The sequence below is a fragment of the Panulirus ornatus genome, chromosome 18 (assembly GCF_036320965.1).
Source record: "Panulirus ornatus isolate Po-2019 chromosome 18, ASM3632096v1, whole genome shotgun sequence".
In the NCBI taxonomy this organism is placed as follows: Eukaryota; Metazoa; Arthropoda; class Malacostraca; order Decapoda; family Palinuridae; genus Panulirus; species Panulirus ornatus.
This window is the reverse complement of record NC_092241.1, coordinates 54,582,838-54,603,926: the sequence shown is the minus strand read 5'-3', so window position 1 is coordinate 54,603,926 and position 21,089 is coordinate 54,582,838. Positions and strand designations below refer to the sequence as shown.

At 29.4% G+C, this 21,089-nt stretch overlaps 1 protein-coding gene across 3 annotated transcripts in view; it reads right to left on the bottom strand.

The window, feature by feature from the left end:
* LOC139755110 (GTP-binding protein Di-Ras2) overlaps window positions 1-20,868 on the bottom strand; it is a 358,074-nt gene extending 337,206 nt beyond the window's left edge. The window contains exon 1 of one of the 3 annotated variants that reach the window (XM_071673245.1): window positions 20,778-20,868. The gene's annotated coding sequence lies outside the window, so the exon portion shown is untranslated. Of the gene's footprint in view, window positions 1-20,698 lie in introns of all 3 variants that reach the window. The other 2 variants (XM_071673247.1, XM_071673246.1) reach the window with 2 other exon arrangements.
* Between the last annotated feature and the right edge of the window lie 221 nt (window positions 20,869-21,089).

The following is a 21,089-nucleotide window of genomic DNA, read 5'->3' as shown; positions in this document are numbered from 1 at the left end:
ATTATAAGACTTACAGGAGAACAATACGTTGGAAATCTGGCATGATTCTGCAAATGGCGAGTACAATGAATCTTTAAGGGAAAAGCTATGTAATGTTCATTGCTCTGCCCTTCACGCAGGAGACAAAGTTTGATTACCTCAATGGATTATGATACAGACGTGTCACTTGTGTCATTAATCAACGTTGAGAAGAAAGAACCATTTGATCATGAAAGAAGCAATTGATCATGCAGGAAGACCCAGTTGATCATGGAGAAACTGCCTATCAAAGTCTAAATCATCCTTGAATCTTGGCATCAACAAACCGCATCAAGATGTGTAAGTCTTTTATCTTGTTCGTTATCGCCTCCACACCTGTGTATATATTTGTGGACCTTTACACCTGTTTATGTACGTGGATGCATCTGCACATATTTAAGAGTGTGTGGGTGCGTGTGGGTGTGTGTGTGGGTGGGTGCAGGTGAAATTCTTCCGGAACACATGTAGATAAATACACACACATGCGTTTAATGGTGTGCTAAAGGTACACACATTCAGGGCAGTCAAGTAAACTGATAATAGGCTGGGGAAACATCTGCTAACTTTATATATTTGGGAAGAACAAATTGTAACAAGTTCCTTCCCACAGTTCCAACTGTCTTGAATATTTTCATACAATTTTCTTAAGAAAATCAGATTCATTTCTCAATCATGTCAACTTGTTTTTTCTATTAATCATTATCCTTTTAGGTTGATAGTAATATGCGTTTGAAATTCACAGGAATTTCCTTAAATAATGAATTAATTACTTAAATGGGATATGAAACGAATCCCCTTGGGTATCAATTTATCACTTGAGACATCAAACACGATTCTTATTTTCATGTTTTACACTAAAATCATTGTTAATATTTCGAGAAAAAACGTGACCCACTTATCACTTCGGTCTATATCACCTCATTTACACTGCTACACTGAGTCTCATTTGCCCACACCCCACTTCAAACTAGACCCCCCCTCATCACTCAGTATAATTTGGAATCCTGAGGCCATAAGAATGCAACGTACCAGAAAGTCTTCGCAGAGAACCAGACAGTAACATTATTCAGCATTCTCATACAGTCACAAATATCACCACAAGACACCCAGACGTAAATATTTCCTCAACTATAATTCAGCTTCAGAAACGAGCAACAATATATATATATATATATATATATATATATATATATATATATATATATATATATATATATATATATATATATATATATGTAGAAAGCCATCACCCCATTTAATCATAACATGATGAACGACATTTTCGAAAATACTGAACAGAATGTTAGCTACTGTACGAGAGAGAGAGAGAGAGAGAGAGAGAGAGAGAGAGAGAGAGAGAGAGAGAGAGAGAGAGATTCACATTAATCACCGTCCTATGTATTATGAGAAACTACAGCACATATGTATCATTGCAGTGGTAATATAAACACATGACCCCCCCAACACTGGCAGTACTAATCATTACAGTCATGAATTACCGTATCATTATATGTAATTTCAAACAGTACAGCCACTGTAATGAGCCCCTGAGATATCGTGGTGTAAATATATGATACGATCCACCTCGATGTGATATAACAGGAGCCAGCATTATAGACAATACGGCACTGTCATCCATCACAAGAGTCTAACCCCCAGAAACACCGAAAAAGGAAAAAAAATCTCAAATAAATTGATGATACAAAAGATATCATGAATAAAGATATAATATAAAGGGATATCATACGACAAAGAAACGGATATCATAAAACAAAGACATCATATAAAACAAAGATATATGTAAAGAGATATCATACAACAAAGCAATCATATAAAGAGATATATAAATCCTCTTCAAAATATATAACATTTAATCCACTATTGAAAGAGCGATTTGACTCTTTAAACTCTTTCCATAAAAACCTTCCATTAACCTACCTATGGCAATCTCAACGTACATCTTTTTGACCAAAATTAAGCAATATAATCGAAAATCAAAAATCATATCGCATATATAAATCAAATTCTCACTACTAAAACATTTCATATCACTACTACATCGAAGATGGGAGCACAATAATTAGAGGCGTCCACTGAGAAAAGAATGATACAGCAAACATAAAAGTATCTATGCTGAAATTCTCAAGAAAATCTATTTTTTCAAAAAATGGAGAAATCCATGGCTATAGCCATGCATTTTTTTTTTTGCTCAGATTTTCAACTTCCTCAGATGTTAATGAAAATCTGTGTATAGATGTTATTTTATATGGTATTTAAGTATTTGGTGTCAAAAGACTGTAATTCATAACATTAACCGTTAAATTAGCACCTAGACTTATGATAAAAGTTAAATGCTAATTACTCGATAAATTATACGTATTTTTAGATTTTGACCACAGATGCGTATTCAGCATACATAAAAGTATCTATGCTGAACATTTCAAGAAATTTTTTTTTTTTCAAAAAAAATCAAGAAAACTCCAAGACTCTATATATATGGCCTGGTATTTTCTTTTGCTTAGATTTTCAACTTCCTCAGATTTTAATGAAAATCTGTGAATAGATGTTATTTTCTAAGGTATTTAAGTGTTTGGAGGCAAAAGACTTTCATTCATAATACTTACAGTTTAATTAGCACCTGGACTAATAAAATTGAAATGCTAATTACTCGAGTAATTATACGAATTTTTAGGTTTTTACCACAGACTCGTATTCAGCATACATAAAAGTATCTATGCTGAAAATTTCACGGAAATCTATTTTTTCAAAAATATCAAGAAAAATCCAAGGCTATAGCCTAGCATTTTTTTGGCTCAGATTTTCAACTTCCTCAGATTTTAATGAAAATCTGTGTATAGATGTTATTTTACATGTTATTTCAGTATTTCTGGTCAAAAGACTGCAATTAACATTATCAACCGTTTAATTAAATTAGCACCCGGACTAATTATGATCAAATTTAAATGCTAATTACTCGACTAATTATAGGAATTTTTAGATTTTGACCAAAGATTCGTATTCAGCATACATAAAAGTATCCATGCTGAACATTTCAAGGAAATCTATTTTTTGAAAAAAAAAATCAAGAAAAATCCAAGGCTATAGCCTTGGATTTTTTTGGCTCAGATTTTCAATTTCCTCAGATTTTAATGAAAATCTGTGCATAGATGTTATTTTATATGTTATTTCAGTATTTGTGGTCAAAAGACTGTAATTCATATTATTAACCGTTTTAATTACCACCACTAATTATAAGATTCAAATGCTAATTACTCGACTAATTATAAGAATTTTTAGATTTTGACCACATATTCGTATTCAACATACATAAAAGTATCTATGCTGAAAACTTCACGGAAATCTATTTTTTCAAAAAAATCAAGAAAAATCCAAGGCTATAGCCTCACATTTTTTTGCCTCAGATTTTGAACTTCCTCAGATTTTAATGAAAATCTGTGTATAAATGTTATTTTATATGTTATTTAAGTATTTCGTGTCAAAAGACTGCAATTCATAATATTAACCCTTTAATTAGCACCTGCACTAATCATAAAATTTAAATGCTAATTACTGACTAATTATACGTATTTCTAGATTTTGACCATAGATTCGTATTCAGCATTCATGAAAGTATCTATGCTTAGAATTAAGAAAATCTATTTTTTCAAAAAAATCAATTAAAATCCAAGGCTATAGCCTTGCATTTTTTTGCTCAGATTTTGAACTTCCTCAGATTTTAAAGAAAATCTGTGTATATATGTTACTTTATATGGTATTTAAGTATTTGGAGGCAAAAGACTGTAATTCATAATACTAACAATCTAATTACCACCTTCAATAATTATAAAATTGAAATGCTAATTACCCGAGTAATTATACGAATTTTTAGATTTTGAGCACATATTCATATTCACCATACATAAGAGTATCTATGCTGAAAATTTTAGGAAAATCTATTTTTTCAAAAAAAAAAATCAAGAAATATCCAAGGCTATAGCATTGTATATTTTTTTGCTCAGATTTTCAACTTCCTCAGATTTTAATGAAAATCTGTGTATATACGTTATTTTACAAGTTATTTAAGTATTTATGGTCAAAAGACTGCAATTCATATTAACCATCTAATTAGCACCTGCACTAATTATAAAATTTAAATGCTAATTACTCGAGTAATTATACGAATTTTTAGATTTTGACAACAGATTCATATTCAGCATACATTAAAGAATCTATGCTGAAAATTTATTTTTTCATAAAAATCAAGAAAAATCCAAGGCCTTGCATTTCTTTTGCCTCAAATTTTCAACTTCCTCAGATTTTAATGAAAACCTGTGTATAGATGTTATTTTGTAAGGTATTTAAGTGTTTGGAGGCAAAAGACTTTCATTCATAATACTAACAATTTAATTACCACCTGGAATAATAAAATTGAAATGCTAATTACTCGAGTAATTATACGAATTTTTAGGTTTATACCACAGACTCGTATTCAGCATACATAAAAGTATCGGTGCTGAAAATTTCACGGAAATCTATTTTTTCAAAAATATCAAGAAAAATCCAAGGCTATAGCCTAGCATTTTTTTGGCTCAGATTTTCAACTTCCTCAGATTTTAATGAAAATCTGTGTATAGATGTTATTTTACATGTTATTTCAGTATTTCTGGTCAAAAGACTGTAATTAACATTATTAACCGTTTAATTAGCACCCGGACTAATTATGATCAAATTTAAATGCTAATTACTCGACTAATTATAGGAATTTTTAGATTTTGACCAAAGATTCGTATTCAGCATACATAAAAGTATCTATGCTGAACATTTCAAGGAAATCTATTTTTTGAAAAAAAATCAAGAAAAATCCAAGGCTATAGCCTTGGATTTTTTTGGCTCAGATTTTCAATTTCCTCAGATTTTAATGAAAATCTGTGTATAGATGTTATTTTATATGTTATTTCAGTATTTGTGGTCAAAAGACTGTAATTCATATTATTAACCGTTTTAATTACCACCACTAATTATAAGATTCAAATGCTAATTACTCGACTAATTATAAGAATTTTTAGATTTTGACCACATATTCGTATTCAACATACATAAAAGTATCTATGCTGAAAACTTCACGGAAATCTATTTTTTCAAAAAAATCAAGAAAAATCCAAGGCTATAGCCTTGCATTTTTTTGGCTCAGATTTTGAACTTCCTCAGATTTTAATGAAAATCTGTGTATACATGTTATCTTATATGTTACTTAAGTATTTCGTGTCAAAAGACTGCAATTCATAATATTAATCCTTTAATTAGCACCTGCACTAATCATAAAATTTAAATGCTAATTACTGACTAATTATACGTAATTCTAGATTTTGACCATAGATTCGTATTCAGCATTCATGAAAGTATCTATGCTTAGAATTAAGAAAATCTATTTTTTCAAAAAAAATCAATTAAAATCCAAGGCTATAGCCTTGCATTTTTTTGCTCAGATTTTGAACTTCCTCAGATTTTAAAGAAAATCTGTGTATATATGTCATTTTATATGGTATTTAAGTATTTGGAGGCAAAAGACTGTATTTCATAATACTAACAGTTTAATTACCACTTGGACTAATTATAAAATTGAAATGCTAATTACTCGAGTAACTATACGAATTTTTAGATTTTGAGCACAGATTCATATTCACCATACATAAGAGTATCTATGCTGAAAATTTTAGGAAAATATATTTTTTCAAAACAAAAATCAAGAAATATCCAAGGCTATAGCATTGTATTTTTTTGCTCAGATTTTCAACTTCCTCAGATTTTAATGAAAATCCGTGTATATACGTTATTTTACATGTTATTTAAGTATTTGTGGTCAAAAGACTGCAATTCATATTAACCATCTAATTAGCACCTGCACTAATTATGATAAAATTTAAATGCTAATTACTCGAGTAATAATAGGAATTTTTAGATTTTGACAACAGATTCTTATTCAGCATACATTAAAGAATCTATGCTGAAAATTTAAAGAAAATCTATTTTTTCATAAAAATCAAGAAAAATCCAAGGCCTTGCATTTCTTTTGCCTCAAATTTTCAACTTCCTCAGATTTTAATGAAAACCTGTGTATACATCTTATTTTGTAAGGTATTTAAGTGTTTGGAGGCAAAAGACTTTGATTCATAATACTAACCGTTTAATTAGCACATGGACTAAAAGAATTGAAGTGCTAGTTACTCGAGTAATTATACGAATTTTTAGGTTTTTACCACAGACTCGTATTCAGCATACATAAAATGCCTTGCATTTTTTTTTTGCCTCAAATTTTCAACATCCTCAGATTTTAATGAAAACCTATGTATAGATGTTATTTTCTAAGGTATTTAAGTGTTTGGAGGCAAAAGACTTTCATTCATAATACTAACATTTTAATTAGCACCTGGACTAATAAAATTGAAATGCTAATTACTCGAGTAATTATACGAATTTTTAGGTTTTTACCACAGACTCGTATTCAGCATACATAAAAGTATCTGTGCTGAAAATTTTACGGAAATCTATTTTTTCAAAAATATCAAGAAAAATCCAAGGCTATAGCCTAGCATTTTTTGGCTCAGATTTTCAACTTCCTCAGATTTTAATAAAAATCTGTGTATAGATGTTATTTTACATGTTATTTCAGTATTTCTGGTCAAAAGACTGTAATTAACATTATTAACCGTTTAATTAGCACCCGGACTAATTATGATCAAATTTAAATGCTAATTACTCGACTAATTATAGGAATTTTTAGATTTTGACCAAAGATTCGTATTCAGCATACATAAAAGTATCTATGCTGAACATTTCAAGGAAATCTATTTTTTGAAAAAAAATCAAGAAAAATCCAAGGCTATAGCCTTGGATTTTTTTGGCTCAGATTTTCAATTTCCTCAGATTTTAATGAAAATCTGTGTATAGATGTTATTTTATATGTTATTTCAGTATTTGTGGTCAAAAGACTGTAATTCATATTATTAACCGTTTTAATTACCACCACTAATTATAAGATTCAAATGCTAATTACTCGACTAATTATAAGAATTTTTAGATTTTGACCACATATTCGTATTCAACATACATAAAAGTATCTATGCTGAAAATTTCACGGAAATCTATTTTTTCAAAAAAATCAAGAAAAATCCAAGGCTATAGCCTTACATTTTTTTGCCTCAGATTTTGAACTTCCTCAGATTTTAATGAAAATCTGTGTATAAATGTTATTTTATATGTTATTTAAGTATTTCGTGTCAAAAGACTGCAATTCATAATATTAACCCTTTAATTAGCTCCTGCACTAATCATAAAATTTAAATGCTAATCACTGACTAATTATACGTAATTCTAGATTTTGACCATAGATTCGTATTCAGCATTCATGAAAGTATCTATGCTTAGAATTAAGAAAATCTATTTTTTCAAAAAAATCAATTAAAATCCAAGGCTATAGTCTTGCATTTTTTTGCTCAGATTTTGAACTTCCTCAGATTTTAAAGAAAATCTGTGTATATATGTCATTTTATATGGTATTTAAGTATTTGGAGGCAAAAGACTGTATTTCATAATACTAACAGTTTAATTACCACTTGGACTAATTATAAAATTGAAATACTAATTACTCGAGTAACTATACGAATTTTTAGATTTTGAGCACAGATTCATATTCACCATACATAAGAGTATCTATGCTGAAAATTTTAGGAAAATCGATTTTTTCAAAAAAAAAATCAAGAAAAATCCCAGGCTATAGCCTTGTATTTTTTTTTTTTTTTTGCTCAGATTTTCAACTTGCTCAGATTTTAATGAAAATCCGTGTATATACGTTATTTTTCATAATTAAGTATTTGTGGTCAAAAGACTGCAATTCATATTAACCGTTTAATTAGCACCTGCACTAATTATGATAAAATCTAAATGCTAATTATTCGAGTAATTATACGAATTTTTAGATGTTGACAACAGATTCATATTCAGCATACATTAAAGAATCTATGCTGAACATTTCAAGAAAATCTATTATTTCAAAAAAATCAAGAAAAATCCAAAAGCCTTGCATTTTTTTGCTTAAAATTTTCAACTTCCTCAGATTTTAATGAAAACCTGTGTATAGATGTTATTTTCTAAGGTATTTAAGTGTTTGGAGGCAAAAGACTTTCATTCATAATACTAACAGTTTAATTAGCACCTGGACTAATAAAATTGAAATGCTAATTACTCGAGTAATTATACGAATTTTTAGGTTTTTACCACAGACTCGTATTCAGCATACATAAAAGTATCTATGCTGAAAATTTCACGGAAATCTATTTTTTCAAAAATATCAAGAAAAATCCAAGGCTATAGCCTAGCATTTTTTTGGCTCAGATTTTCAACTTCCTCAGATTTTAATGAAAATCTGTGTATAGATGTTATTTTACATGTTATTTCAGTATTTCTGGTCAAAAGACTGCAATTAACATTATCAACCGTTTAATTAGCACCCGGACTAATTATGATCAAATTTAAATGCTAATTACTCGACTAATTATAGGAATTTTTAGATTTTGACCAAAGATTCGTATTCAGCATACATAAAAGTATCTATGCTGAACATTTCAAGGAAATCTATTTTTGAAAAAAAAATCAAGAAAAATCCAAGGCTATAGCCTTGGATTTTTTTGGCTCAGATTTTCAATTTCCTCAGATTTTAATGAAAATCTGTGTATAGATGTTATTTTATATGTTATTTCAGTATTTGTGGTCAAAAGACTGTAATTCATATTATTAACCGTTTTAATTACCACCACTAATTATAAGATTCAAATGCTAATTACTCGACTAATTATAAGAATTTTTAGATTTTGACCACATATTCGTATTCAACATACATAAAAGTATCTATGCTGAAAACTTCACGGAAATCTATTTTTTCAAAAAAATCAAGAAAAATCCAAGGCTATAGCCTTGCATTTTTTTGGCTCAGATTTTGAACTTCCTCAGATTTTAATGAAAATCTGTGTATACATGTTATTTTATATGTTACTTAAGTATTTCGTGTCAAAAGACTGCAATTCATAATATTAATCCTTTAATTAGCACCTGCACTAATCATAAAATTTAAATGCTAATTACTGACTAATTATACGTATTTCTAGATTTTGACCATAGATTCGTATTCAGCATTCATGAAAGTATCTATGCTTAGAATTAAGAAAATCTATTTTTTCAAAAAAATCAATTAAAATCCAAGGCTATAGCCTTGCATTTTTTGCTCAGATTTTGAACTTCCTCAGATTTTAAAGAAAATCTGTGTATATATGTCATTTTATATGGTATTTAAGTATTTGGAGGCAAAAGACTGTATTTCATAATACTAACAGTTTAATTACCACTTGGACTAATTATAAAATTGAAATGCTAATTACTCGAGTAACTATACGAATTTTTAGATTTTGAGCACAGATTCATATTCACCATACATAAGAGTATCTATGCTGAAAATTTTAGGAAAATCGATTTTTTCAAAAAAAAAATCAAGAAAAATCCCAGGCTATAGCCATGTGTATTTTTTTTTTTTTTATCAGATTTTCAACTTGCTCAGATTTTAATGAAAATCCGTGTATATACGTTATTTTTCATAATTAAGTATTTGTGGTCAAAAGACTGCAATTCATATTAACCGTTTAATTAGCACCTGCACTAATTATGATAAAATTTAAATGCTAATTATTCGAGTAATTATACGAATTTTTAGATGTTGACAACAGATTCATATTCAGCATACATTAAAGAATCTATGCTGAACATTTCAAGAAAATCTATTATTTCAAAAAAATCAAGAAAAATCCAAAAGCCTTGCATTTTTTTGCTTAAAATTTTCAACTTCCTCAGATTTTAATGAAAACCTGTGTATAGATGTTATTTTCTAAGGTATTTAAGTGTTTGGAGGCAAAAGACTTTCATTCATAATACTAACAGTTTAATTAGCACCTGGACTAATAAAATTGAAATGCTAATTACTCGAGTAATTATACGAATTTTTAGGTTTTTACCACAGACTCGTATTCAGCATACATAAAAGTATCTATGCTGAAAATTTCACGGAAATCTATTTTTTCAAAAATATCAAGAAAAATCCAAGGCTATAGACTAGCATTTTTTTGGCTCAGATTTTCAACTTCCTCAGATTTTAATGAAAACCTGTGTATAGATGCTATTTTACATGTTATTTCAGTATTTCTGGTCAAACGACTGTAATTAACATTATCAACCGTTTAATTAGCACCCGGACTAATTATGATCAAATTTAAATGCTAATTACTCGACTAATTATAGGAATTTTTAGATTTTGACCAAAGATTCGTATTCAGCATACATAAAAGTATCTATGCTGAACATTTCAAGGAAATCTATTTTTTGAAAAAAAATCAAGAAAAATCCAAGGCTATAGCCTTGGATTTTTTTGGCTCAGATTTTCAATTTCCTCAGATTTTAATGAAAATCTGTGTATAGATGTTATTTTATATGTTATTTCAGTATTTGTGGTCAAAAGACTGTAATTCATATTATTAACCGTTTTAATTACCACCACTAATTATAAGATTCAAATGCTAATTACTCGACTAATTATAAGAATTTTTAGATTTTGACCACATATTCGTATTCAACATACATAAAAGTATCTATGCTGAAAACTTCACGGAAATCTATTTTTTCAAAAAAAATCAAGAAAAATCCAAGGCTTGCATTTTTTTGGCTCAGATTTTGAACTTCCTCAGATTTTAATGAAAATCTGTGTATACATGTTATTTTATATGTTACTTAAGTATTTCGTGTCAAAAGACTGCAATTCATAATATTAATCCTTTAATTAGCACCTGCACTAATCATAAAATTTAAATGCTAATTACTGACTAATTATACGTATTTCTAGATTTTGACCATAGATTCGTATTCAGCATTCATGAAAGTATCTATGCTTAGAATTAAGAAAATCTATTTTTTCAAAAAAAATCAATTAAAATCCAAGGCTATAGTCTTGCATTTTTTTGCTCAGATTTTGAACTTCCTCAGATTTTAAAGAAAATCTGTGTACATATGTCATTTTATATGGTATTTAAGTATTTGGAGGCAAAAGACTATTTCATAATACTAACAGTTTAATTACCACTTGGACTAATTATAAAATTGAAATGCTAATTATTCGAGTAATTATACGAATTTTTAGATTTTGAGCACAGATTCATATTCACCATACATAAGAGTATCTATGCTGAAAATTTTAGGAAAATCGATTTTTTCAAAAAAAATCAAGAAAAATCCCAGGCTATAGCCTTGTATTTTTTTTTTTCTCAGATTTTCAACTTCCTCAGATTTTAATGAAAATCCGTGTATATACGTTATTTTACATAATTAAGTATGTGGTCAAAAGACTGCAATTCATATTAACCGTTTAATTAGCACCTGCACTAATTATGATAAAATTTAAATGCTAATTACTCGAGTAATTATACGAATTTTTAGATGTTGACAACAGATTCATATTCAGCATACATTAAAGAATCTATGCTGAACATTTCAAGAAAATCTATTTTTTCAAAAAAATCAAGAAAAATCCAAAAGCCTTGCATTTTTTTTGCTTAAAATTTTCAACTTCCTCAGATTTTAATGAAAACCTGTGTATAGATGTTATTTTCTAAGGTATTTAAGTGTTTGGAGGCAAAAGACTTTCATTCATAATACTAACAGTTTAATTAGCACGGCTAATAAAATTGAAATGCTAATTACTCGAGTAATTATACGAATTTTTAGGTTTATACCACAGACTCGTATTCAGCATACATAAAAGTATCTGTGCTGAAAATTTCACGGAAATCTATTTTTTCAAAAATATCAAGAAAAATCCAAGGCTATAGCCTAGCATTTTTTTGGCTCAGATTTTCAACTTCCTCAGATTTTAATGAAAATCTGTGTATAGATGTTATTTTACATGTTATTTCAGTATTTCTGGTCAAAAGACTGTAATTAACATTATTAACAGTTTAATTAGCACCCGGACTAATTATGATAAAACTTAAATGCTAATTACTCGACTAATTATAGGAATTTTTAGATTTTGACCACATATTCGTATTCAGCATACATAAAAGTATCTATGCTGAAAATTTCAAGATAATCTAGTTTTTCAAAAAAAAATCATGAAAAATCCAAGACTATAGCCTAGCATTTTTTTTGGCTCAGATTTTCAACTTCCTCAGATTTTAATGAAAATCTGTGTATAGATGTTATTTTACATGTTATTTCAGTATTTCTGGTCAAAAGACTGTAATTAACATTATTAACCGTTTAATTAGCACCTGGTCTAATTATATAATTTAAATCCTAATTACTCAACTAATTATAAGAATTTTCATTTTTGACCACATATTCGTATTTACCATACATATGAGTATCTATGCTGAAAATTTCAGGAAAATCTATTTTTTTAAAAAAAAATCAAGAAAAATCCAAAATTTTTTTTGCTCAGATTTTCAACTTCCTCACACTTTAATTAAAATTTCTGTATAGATGTTATTTTACATGTTATTCAAGTATTTGGTGTCAAAAGTCTGCAATTCATAATATTGACCGTTTAATTAGCACCCGCACCAATTTTAAAATTTAAATGCTAATTACCGACTAATTATACGAATTTCTAGATTTTGACCAAACATTCGTATTCAGCATACATAAAACTATCTATGCTGAACATTTCAAGAAAATATTTTTTTCAAAAAAATCAAGAAAATCCAAGGTTATAGCATTGCATTTTTTTTTTTTTTTTTGGTCAGATTTCCAACTTCCTCAGATTTTAATGAAAATCTGTGTATACATGTTATTTTGTATGTTATTTAAGTATTTGGTGTCAAAAGACTGCAATTCATAATATCAACCGTTTAATTAGCACCTGCACTAATTATAAAATTTAAATGCTAATTACTGACTAATTATACGTATTTCTAGATTTTGACCATAGATTCCTATTCAGCATTCATGAAAGTATCTATGCTTAAAATTTCAAGAAAATCTATTTTTTCAAAAAAATCAATCAAAATCCAAGGCTATAGCCTTGCATTTTTTTCCTCAGATTTTGAACGTCCTCAGATTTTAATGAAAATCTGTGTATAGATGTCATTTTATATGGTATTTAAGTATTTGGAGGCAAAAGACTGTAATTCATAATACTAACAGTTTAATTACCACCTGGACTAATTATAAAACTGAAATGCTAATTACTCGAGTAATTATACGAATTTTTAGATTTTGAGCACAGATTCATATTCACCATACATAAGAGTATCTATGCTGAAAATTTTAGGAAAATCTATTTTTTCAAAAAATCAAGAAAAAGCCTTGTATTTTTTTTTTTTTTTCTCAGGTTTTCAACTTACTCAGATTTTAATGAAAATCTCTGTATATACGTTATTTTATATGTTATTTAAGTATTTGTGGCCAAAAGACTGCAATTCATATTATCCGTTTAATTAGCACGTGCACTAATTGATAAAATTTAAATGCTAATTACTCGAGTAATTATACGAATTTCTAGATTTTGACAACAGATTCGTATTCAGCATACATTTAAGTATCTATGTTGAAAATTTCAAGAAAATCTATGTTTTCAAAAAAATCAAGAAAAATCCAAGGCTATAGCCTTGCATTTTTTTTTTTTTTTGGCTAAGATTTTCAACTTCCTCATTTTTTAATGAAAACCTGTGTATAGATATAATTTTGTAAGGTATTTAAGTGTTTGGAGGCAAAAGACTAATTCATAATATTAATCGTTTAATTAGCATCTGGACTAATTATAGAATTTAAATCCTAATTACTCAACTAATTATACGAATTTCTATATAATGACCACAGATTCGTATTTACCATATATAAGAGTATCTATGCTGAACATATCATGAAATTCTATTATTTCAAAAAATCACGAAAAATCCAAGGCATTTTTTTTGCTAAGATTTTCAACTTCCTCAGATTTTAATGAAAATCTGTGCATAGACGTTATTTTATATGATATTTAAGTATTTGGAGTCAAAAGACAGTAATTCATTATGTTAACCATTTAATTAGCAACTGGCCAAATTATAAAATCTAAATGTTATTTACTCGAGTAATTATACGAATTTTTAGGTTTTGACAACAGATTCGTATTCAGCATAAGTAAAACTATCTACGCTGAACATTTCAAGAAAATCTATTTTTTCAAAAAAAAATCAAGAAAAATCCAAGGCTATAGCCTAGCATTTTTATTTATTTTGCTCAGATTTTCAACTTCCTCAGATTTTAATGAAAATTTATGTATAGATGTTATTTTATATGTTATTTAAGTAATTGTGGTCAAAAGTCTGCAATTCATATTAACCGTTTAATTAGCATCTGCACTAATTGATAAAATTTAAATGCTAATTACTCGAGAAATTATACGAATTTTTAGATTTTGACAATAGATTCGTATTCAGCATAAATTAAAGTATCTATGCTGAAAATTTCAAGAAAATCTATTTTTTCAAAAAAATCAAGAAAAATCCAAGGTCATAACCTGGCATTTTTTTTGGCTCAGATTTTCAACTTCCTCAGATTTTAATGAAAACCTGTGTATAGATGTTATTTTGTAAGGTATTTAAGTGTTTGGAGGCAAAAGACTGTAATTCATAATATTAACCGTTTAATTAGCACCTGGAATAATAAAATTGAAATGCTAATTACTCGAGTAATTATACGAATTTTTAGGTTTTTACCACAGATTCGTATTCAGCATACATAAAAGTATCTATGCTTAAAATTTCACGGAAATCTATTTTTTCAAAAAAAAATCAAGAAAAATGCAAAGCTATAGCCTTGCATTTTTTTTGGCTCAGATTTTCAACTTCCTCAGATTTCAATGAAAATCTGTGTATAGATGCTATTTTATATGTTATTTAATTATTTGTGATCAAAAGACTAATTCATATAATTAACCATTTAATTAGCACTACTAATGATAAAATCTAAATGCTAATTACTCGACTAATTATAAGAATTTTTAGATTTTGTCCACATATTCGTATTCAGCATACATAAAAGTATCTATGCTGAAAATTTCAAGATCTATTTTTTTTTCTTTTGCTCAGATTTTCAACTTTCTCAGATTTTAATTAAGATCTGTGTATAGATGTTATTTTATATGATATTTAAGTATTTGGAGTCAACACACATTCATTATATTAACCATTTAATTAGCAACTGAACTAATTATAAAATTTAAATGCTATTTACTCGAGTAATTATACGATTTTTAGGTTTTGACAACAGATTCGTATTCAGCATACGTAAAACTATCTACGCTGAACATTTCAAGAAAATCTATTTATTGAAAAAAAAAAAATCAAAGTCCATTTTTTTTGCTCAGATTTTCAACTTCCTCATATTTTAATCAAAATTTGTGTATAGATGTTATTTTATATGTTATTCAAGTATTTGGTGTCAAAAGTCTGCAATTCATAATATTAACCGTTTAATTAGCACCCGGACCAATTATGATAAAATCTAAATGCTAATTACCGACTAATTATACGAATTTCTAGATTTTGACCACACATTCGTATTCAGCATACATAAAACTATGCTGAACATTTCAAGAAAATCTATTTTTTCAAAAAAATCAAGAAAAATCCAAGGCTATAGCATTGCATTTATTTTTTGCTCAGATTTTCAGCTTCCTCAGATTTTAATGAAAATCAGTGTATACATGTTATTTTATATGTTATTTAAGTATTTGGTGTCAAAAGACTGCAATTCATAATATTAACCGTTTAATTAGCACCTGCACTAATTATAAAATTCAAATACTAATTACAGACTAATTATACGAAGTTCTAGATTTTGACCATAGATCCGTATTCAGCATTCATGAAAGTATCTATGCTTAAAATTTCAAGAAAATCTATTTTTTAAAAAAAAATCAATTAAAATCCTAGGCTATAGCCTTGCATTTTTTTGCTCAGATTTTGAACTTCCTCAGATTTTAATGAAAACCTGTGTATAGATGTTATTTTATAAGTTATTTAAGTGTTTGGAGGCAAGACTTTAATTCATAATACTAACCGTTTAATTAGCACCTGGACTAATGAAACTGAAATGCTAATTACTCGAGTAATTATACGAATTTTTAGGTTTTTACCACAGATTCGTATTCAGCTTACATAAAAGTATCTATGCTGAAAATTTCACGGAAATCTATTTTTTCAAAAAAAATCAAGAATAATCCAAGGCTATAGCCTTGCATTTTTTTTGGCTCAGATTTTCAACTTCCTCAGATTTTAATGAAAATCTGTGTATAGATGTTATTTTATATGTTATTTAAGTATTTGTGGTCAAAATACTGTAATTCATATTAATCGATTAATTAGCACCACTAATTATGATAAAATTTAAATGCTAATTACTCGACTAATTATAGGAATTTCTAGATTTTGAGAACAGATTCATATTCACCATACATAAAAGTATCAATGCTGAAAATTCTAGGAAAATCTATTTTTTCAAAAAAATCAAGAAAAATCCAAGCCTTTTATTTTTTTTGCTCACATTTTCAACTTCCTTAGATTTTAATGAAAATCTGTGTATATACGTTAGTTCATATGTTATTTAAGTATTTGGTGTCAAAAGACTGCAATTCATATTAACCGTTTAATTAGTACGGACACTAATTATGATAAAATTTAAATGCTAATTACTCGACTAATTATAGGAATTTCTAGATTTTGACCACAGATTCGTATCCAGCATACATAAAAGTATCTATGCTGAAAATTTCAAGAAAATCTATCTTTTCAACTTCCTCGGATTTTAATGAAAATCTGTGTATAGGTATTATCTTATATGGTATTTAAGTATTTGGAGTCAAAAGACTGTAATTCATAATATTAACCGTTTAATTTAGCACCTAGACTAATTATAAAATTTAAATGCTAATTACTCGACTAATTATACGAATTTTTAGATTTTGACCAGATTCGTATTCAGCATACATAAAAGTGTCTATGCTGAAAATTTCAAGAAAATCTATTTTTTCAAAAAATAGCCCTACATTTTTTTTTTCAGATTTTCAACTTTCCCAGATTTTAGTGAAAATCTGTGTACAGATGTTATTTTATGTGGTATTTAAGTATTTGGAGTCAAAAGACTAATTCATAATATTAACAGTTTTATTAGCACATGGACTACTTATGATAAAATTTAAATGCTAATTACTCGACTAATACGAATTTTTATATTTTGACCTCAGATTCATATTCAGCATACATAAAAGTGTCTATGCTGAAAATTTCAAGAAAATCTTGCACCCTCCGTGTTACTCGTCTTAACTTTCAACAAAACTATGTTTTTGGGCGAAACAAAAACACATTTTCCCTCACCTAACCACACAACTATGCTCCGTTACCTTTAATTCTAACGTCTTTACACTCGAAATCTTCGTTTATACATTTCTCAAATTCCTCTTCTCTTCTTATGCCCTTTCTCCATATTCTGTTCTTCGGCTCCATTTAGCAAATTCATAAAAACAAATACATAAACTTCAAATTTTACTATTATACGTAAAGCCTAGCTTAAGAAAATGGTATTATTTAAAAATGAAAAACTATCTATCTATCTATATATATATATATATATATATATATATATATATATATATATATATATATATATATAATCAAGCAGAAAGCTTTCTATAAGAGCTGAAAGCACAATGTTTGGGGACCTTCCTATGGCTACGGGCAGCCAGCCACCAGACCTCAGCCACCGACTCATGTTAATCAAGATCTCGCAAGGCCGACTGACTGGATTACCAGGCGGGTCTTCGCACGGGTACCCAAAGCCACCACGAAATATTGCCCTAACGCTTACATGCACTCAATATCTGAGGGAACACCTCCCTGGGTTTTCTGCAATGACCAGGGTTTGCGATTCAACAACAACAAAGTCATATATTGCATCTAATTTGTTACATGTTCGAAAATTGGGTTCGTAATCAGTAATACGTATTCGTTCTCTATATTTTCGAAGGCATGAGAACACTATGGCCTAACGATCTACGAAAATCAATACAAATGCGATACAAATGGGTCCTGTTTCCTTGCAGTTAAAAGTGAGAGATAGGATTTAAATTGCCTTAAGACGACAAACTAAAGGAACACAGGACCCTAAAATCACGAACGATCGAACTGCAGGATCTAATTTTCTTTTTCTTTTATCATCTTCGCTTCAATCAGGCATCCGTCGTATACTGGAATATATTTTCTTAGATAACCGATTGCTTTCAATTGGTTATGCATCACTCGCTTCATAATTATAAAATCAAAAAAAAAAAAAGGAAATAGTGCCAAAGCGAAAAAGACACATACATGGTGCTAAAAGTACGTAGACTCTGATAGCGTTAGAGCTAAAATGAGTTTATGCTGCTAAAGTTAAAAATAAAAGAAAAAAAAAACGTGATTGCGAAAGTTGTAAACAATGGCATCGAGTGAAAACGAAAAAGTTCCCCGTAAAGATATACTAAAATGACGCTCTTGAAGCCAAGCCTTTAAGAAAAAAAAAAAAAGTTCCATCTTGCTAAGAAAACGCCCGTAGTGCTTAAGCTACAAAAAAAAAAAAAACCATGGTGCTAAAAGCTAAAAAAAAAAAAAAATATGAGACCCCAGTGATGCTAAAGCTAAAAAATAAAAAAAAACCAAATGTGCTAAAGACAAAAGATACCATTGGGAATAATTCTAAAAGAAACCACTGATAAAGCTATAAAAAGATCCCACTGGTGGTAAAGTTACGTAAACATGGCTATAAAGCTATAAAAAAAATAACGCCAATCCTAAAGCTAAAAAAAAGTACTAAAGCTAAAAAAAAAAGTACCCCTCATTGATGCTAAAATAAACGATGATGAAAATACAACAGAAACACTGATTGATCAATAGAAAGTGATGATTGATCGATAGAAACACTGATTGATCGACAGAAAGAAACAGTGACTGATCGATAGAAACACTGATGATTGATCGATAGAATCGCTGATGACTGATCGATAGAAACAGTGATGATCGATCGAAAGATACACTGATGATTGATCGATAGAAAGAAATACTGATGACTGATCGATAAAAAGAAACACTGATTGATCGATAGAAACACTGATGATCGATCGATAGAAACACTGATGACTGATCGATAGAACGAAACACTGGTGATCGATCGACAGAAACACACGATTGATCGATAGAAACACATGATATATCGATAGAAACACTGGTGAATCATCGATAGAACGAAACACCCGTGATTGATCAATATTTTCTGATCGATAGTTATTATAATACAAAATCACTATACACGTCCGTGTGTCCCGGAGAAGGCGAAGCGGTACAGTAGAGAAATCAGCTAAGACCAAGAAAACACAACATGCAGCATTATAGAACCTCCACGTCAGGGCCACTGCTCTGTACACACTGTAAAGTCTCATTAAAATTAATCTTAGCCACCGTGAGAGACTAATTATCTTCTGACACGCGCCATATATCTAATGCTTCGGTTTTCATACCCATTTGAAAACGAATATAAAAATGCCCACCACAAGGATGTGGAACAACGTAAAACACTGGAATTTTTCAAAATGTTGTAATAGGCTCCTAAGGATCGCATTCATATCTGATCGGCGCTACACTCAGTAGCAGAGTCAGGATGGCCTCCTCTACAGAGGAGTATTCTTACGATGTTGCCTGTCCCGTTAACTAACCATGATACAGCCTGGCCAAAAGTGACTTAATAACCTCAAGCAGGTGGAGTCCAGTAATATATATATATATATATATATATATATATATATATATATATATATATATATATATATATATATATATATAATCATTCTAGTCTAGGAGAAAGAGTAGGGAGGCCAGAAGAAATTCCTGTAGATCTGTAGCCTCCTCCTCCTCCTCCTCCTACCTGGACCCACGTGTCTCGCCTCACATCTACATAATAGGGCAACGCTGTGTCTGTCCTCAGGTCCCCCACATGAGCAAATGTATGGCCCAGGCAAGAACCTCGTCTTCCACAAGTACGTCAGAACTAACTCTACCAACAGTCGATCCACCATGCAGAAAAACAAGAGAGATTTAAAAATGATCCATAAATTAAAACTCATAGTTTCACTATAACCGAAATCAATACATAACGATATTTACGATCGTGTTAAAGACTTCGCTTTTATTTTACGTGATGAATTCATTTCTCAGTGATGAGTTGGCCCGAGTTTTATTCAAAATTAGTTACATTAAAACCAACTATCCTATTTTGTGTGTGTGTGTGTGTGTGTGTGTGTGTGTGTGTGAAGAGAACGCTTGACACGCCTTGTGTACATAATTATATACATATATATTTCTCCACTATCGCCTTCATGACTTAAATCAACCCATACGGCTAGAAATGCTGGTGTTTCGTATGCTTATAATCACAGCCGAGGTTTGAATGTCTCTATGCACGTGCCTTTAAGTTCCGAATAACTTCAACCAAGACGAAGAAGACCCGATGGACTTACGCGATGAACAAAAACTTTCTCACCGAAGTTATTCTACACAAGTTTCCAAACACGTTTACTTACGAGTTAATACAGCATAAGTATCGAGCAATTCTCCATTGATATCAAGCCCAAGTGATGATCAAAAGATGCAAGTGCCTACCTTACAGGCAGCACAAGACGGGCAGGAAAGAGAGAGCTCCCATCGACACAAGTGACCCCCACAACCACCAGAGAGACACTGAGCACACACACTCGCCGGCTCGGCTCCCAGACCTCGTCATCATCAGGTCGACAACATCTCCGCCGAACACAAGTTCCCATAAATTATTCTGGTAACGCCAAATTTTCCCCGATATATATACATAGCGTAAAATTGATATAGAGATATATTCGACATTGATGTTTGCGACTGATTTATATAGTTTCTATAAGTTTAAGTAATCGATGAGTTGAGAGGGGGGGGGGGAAGGAG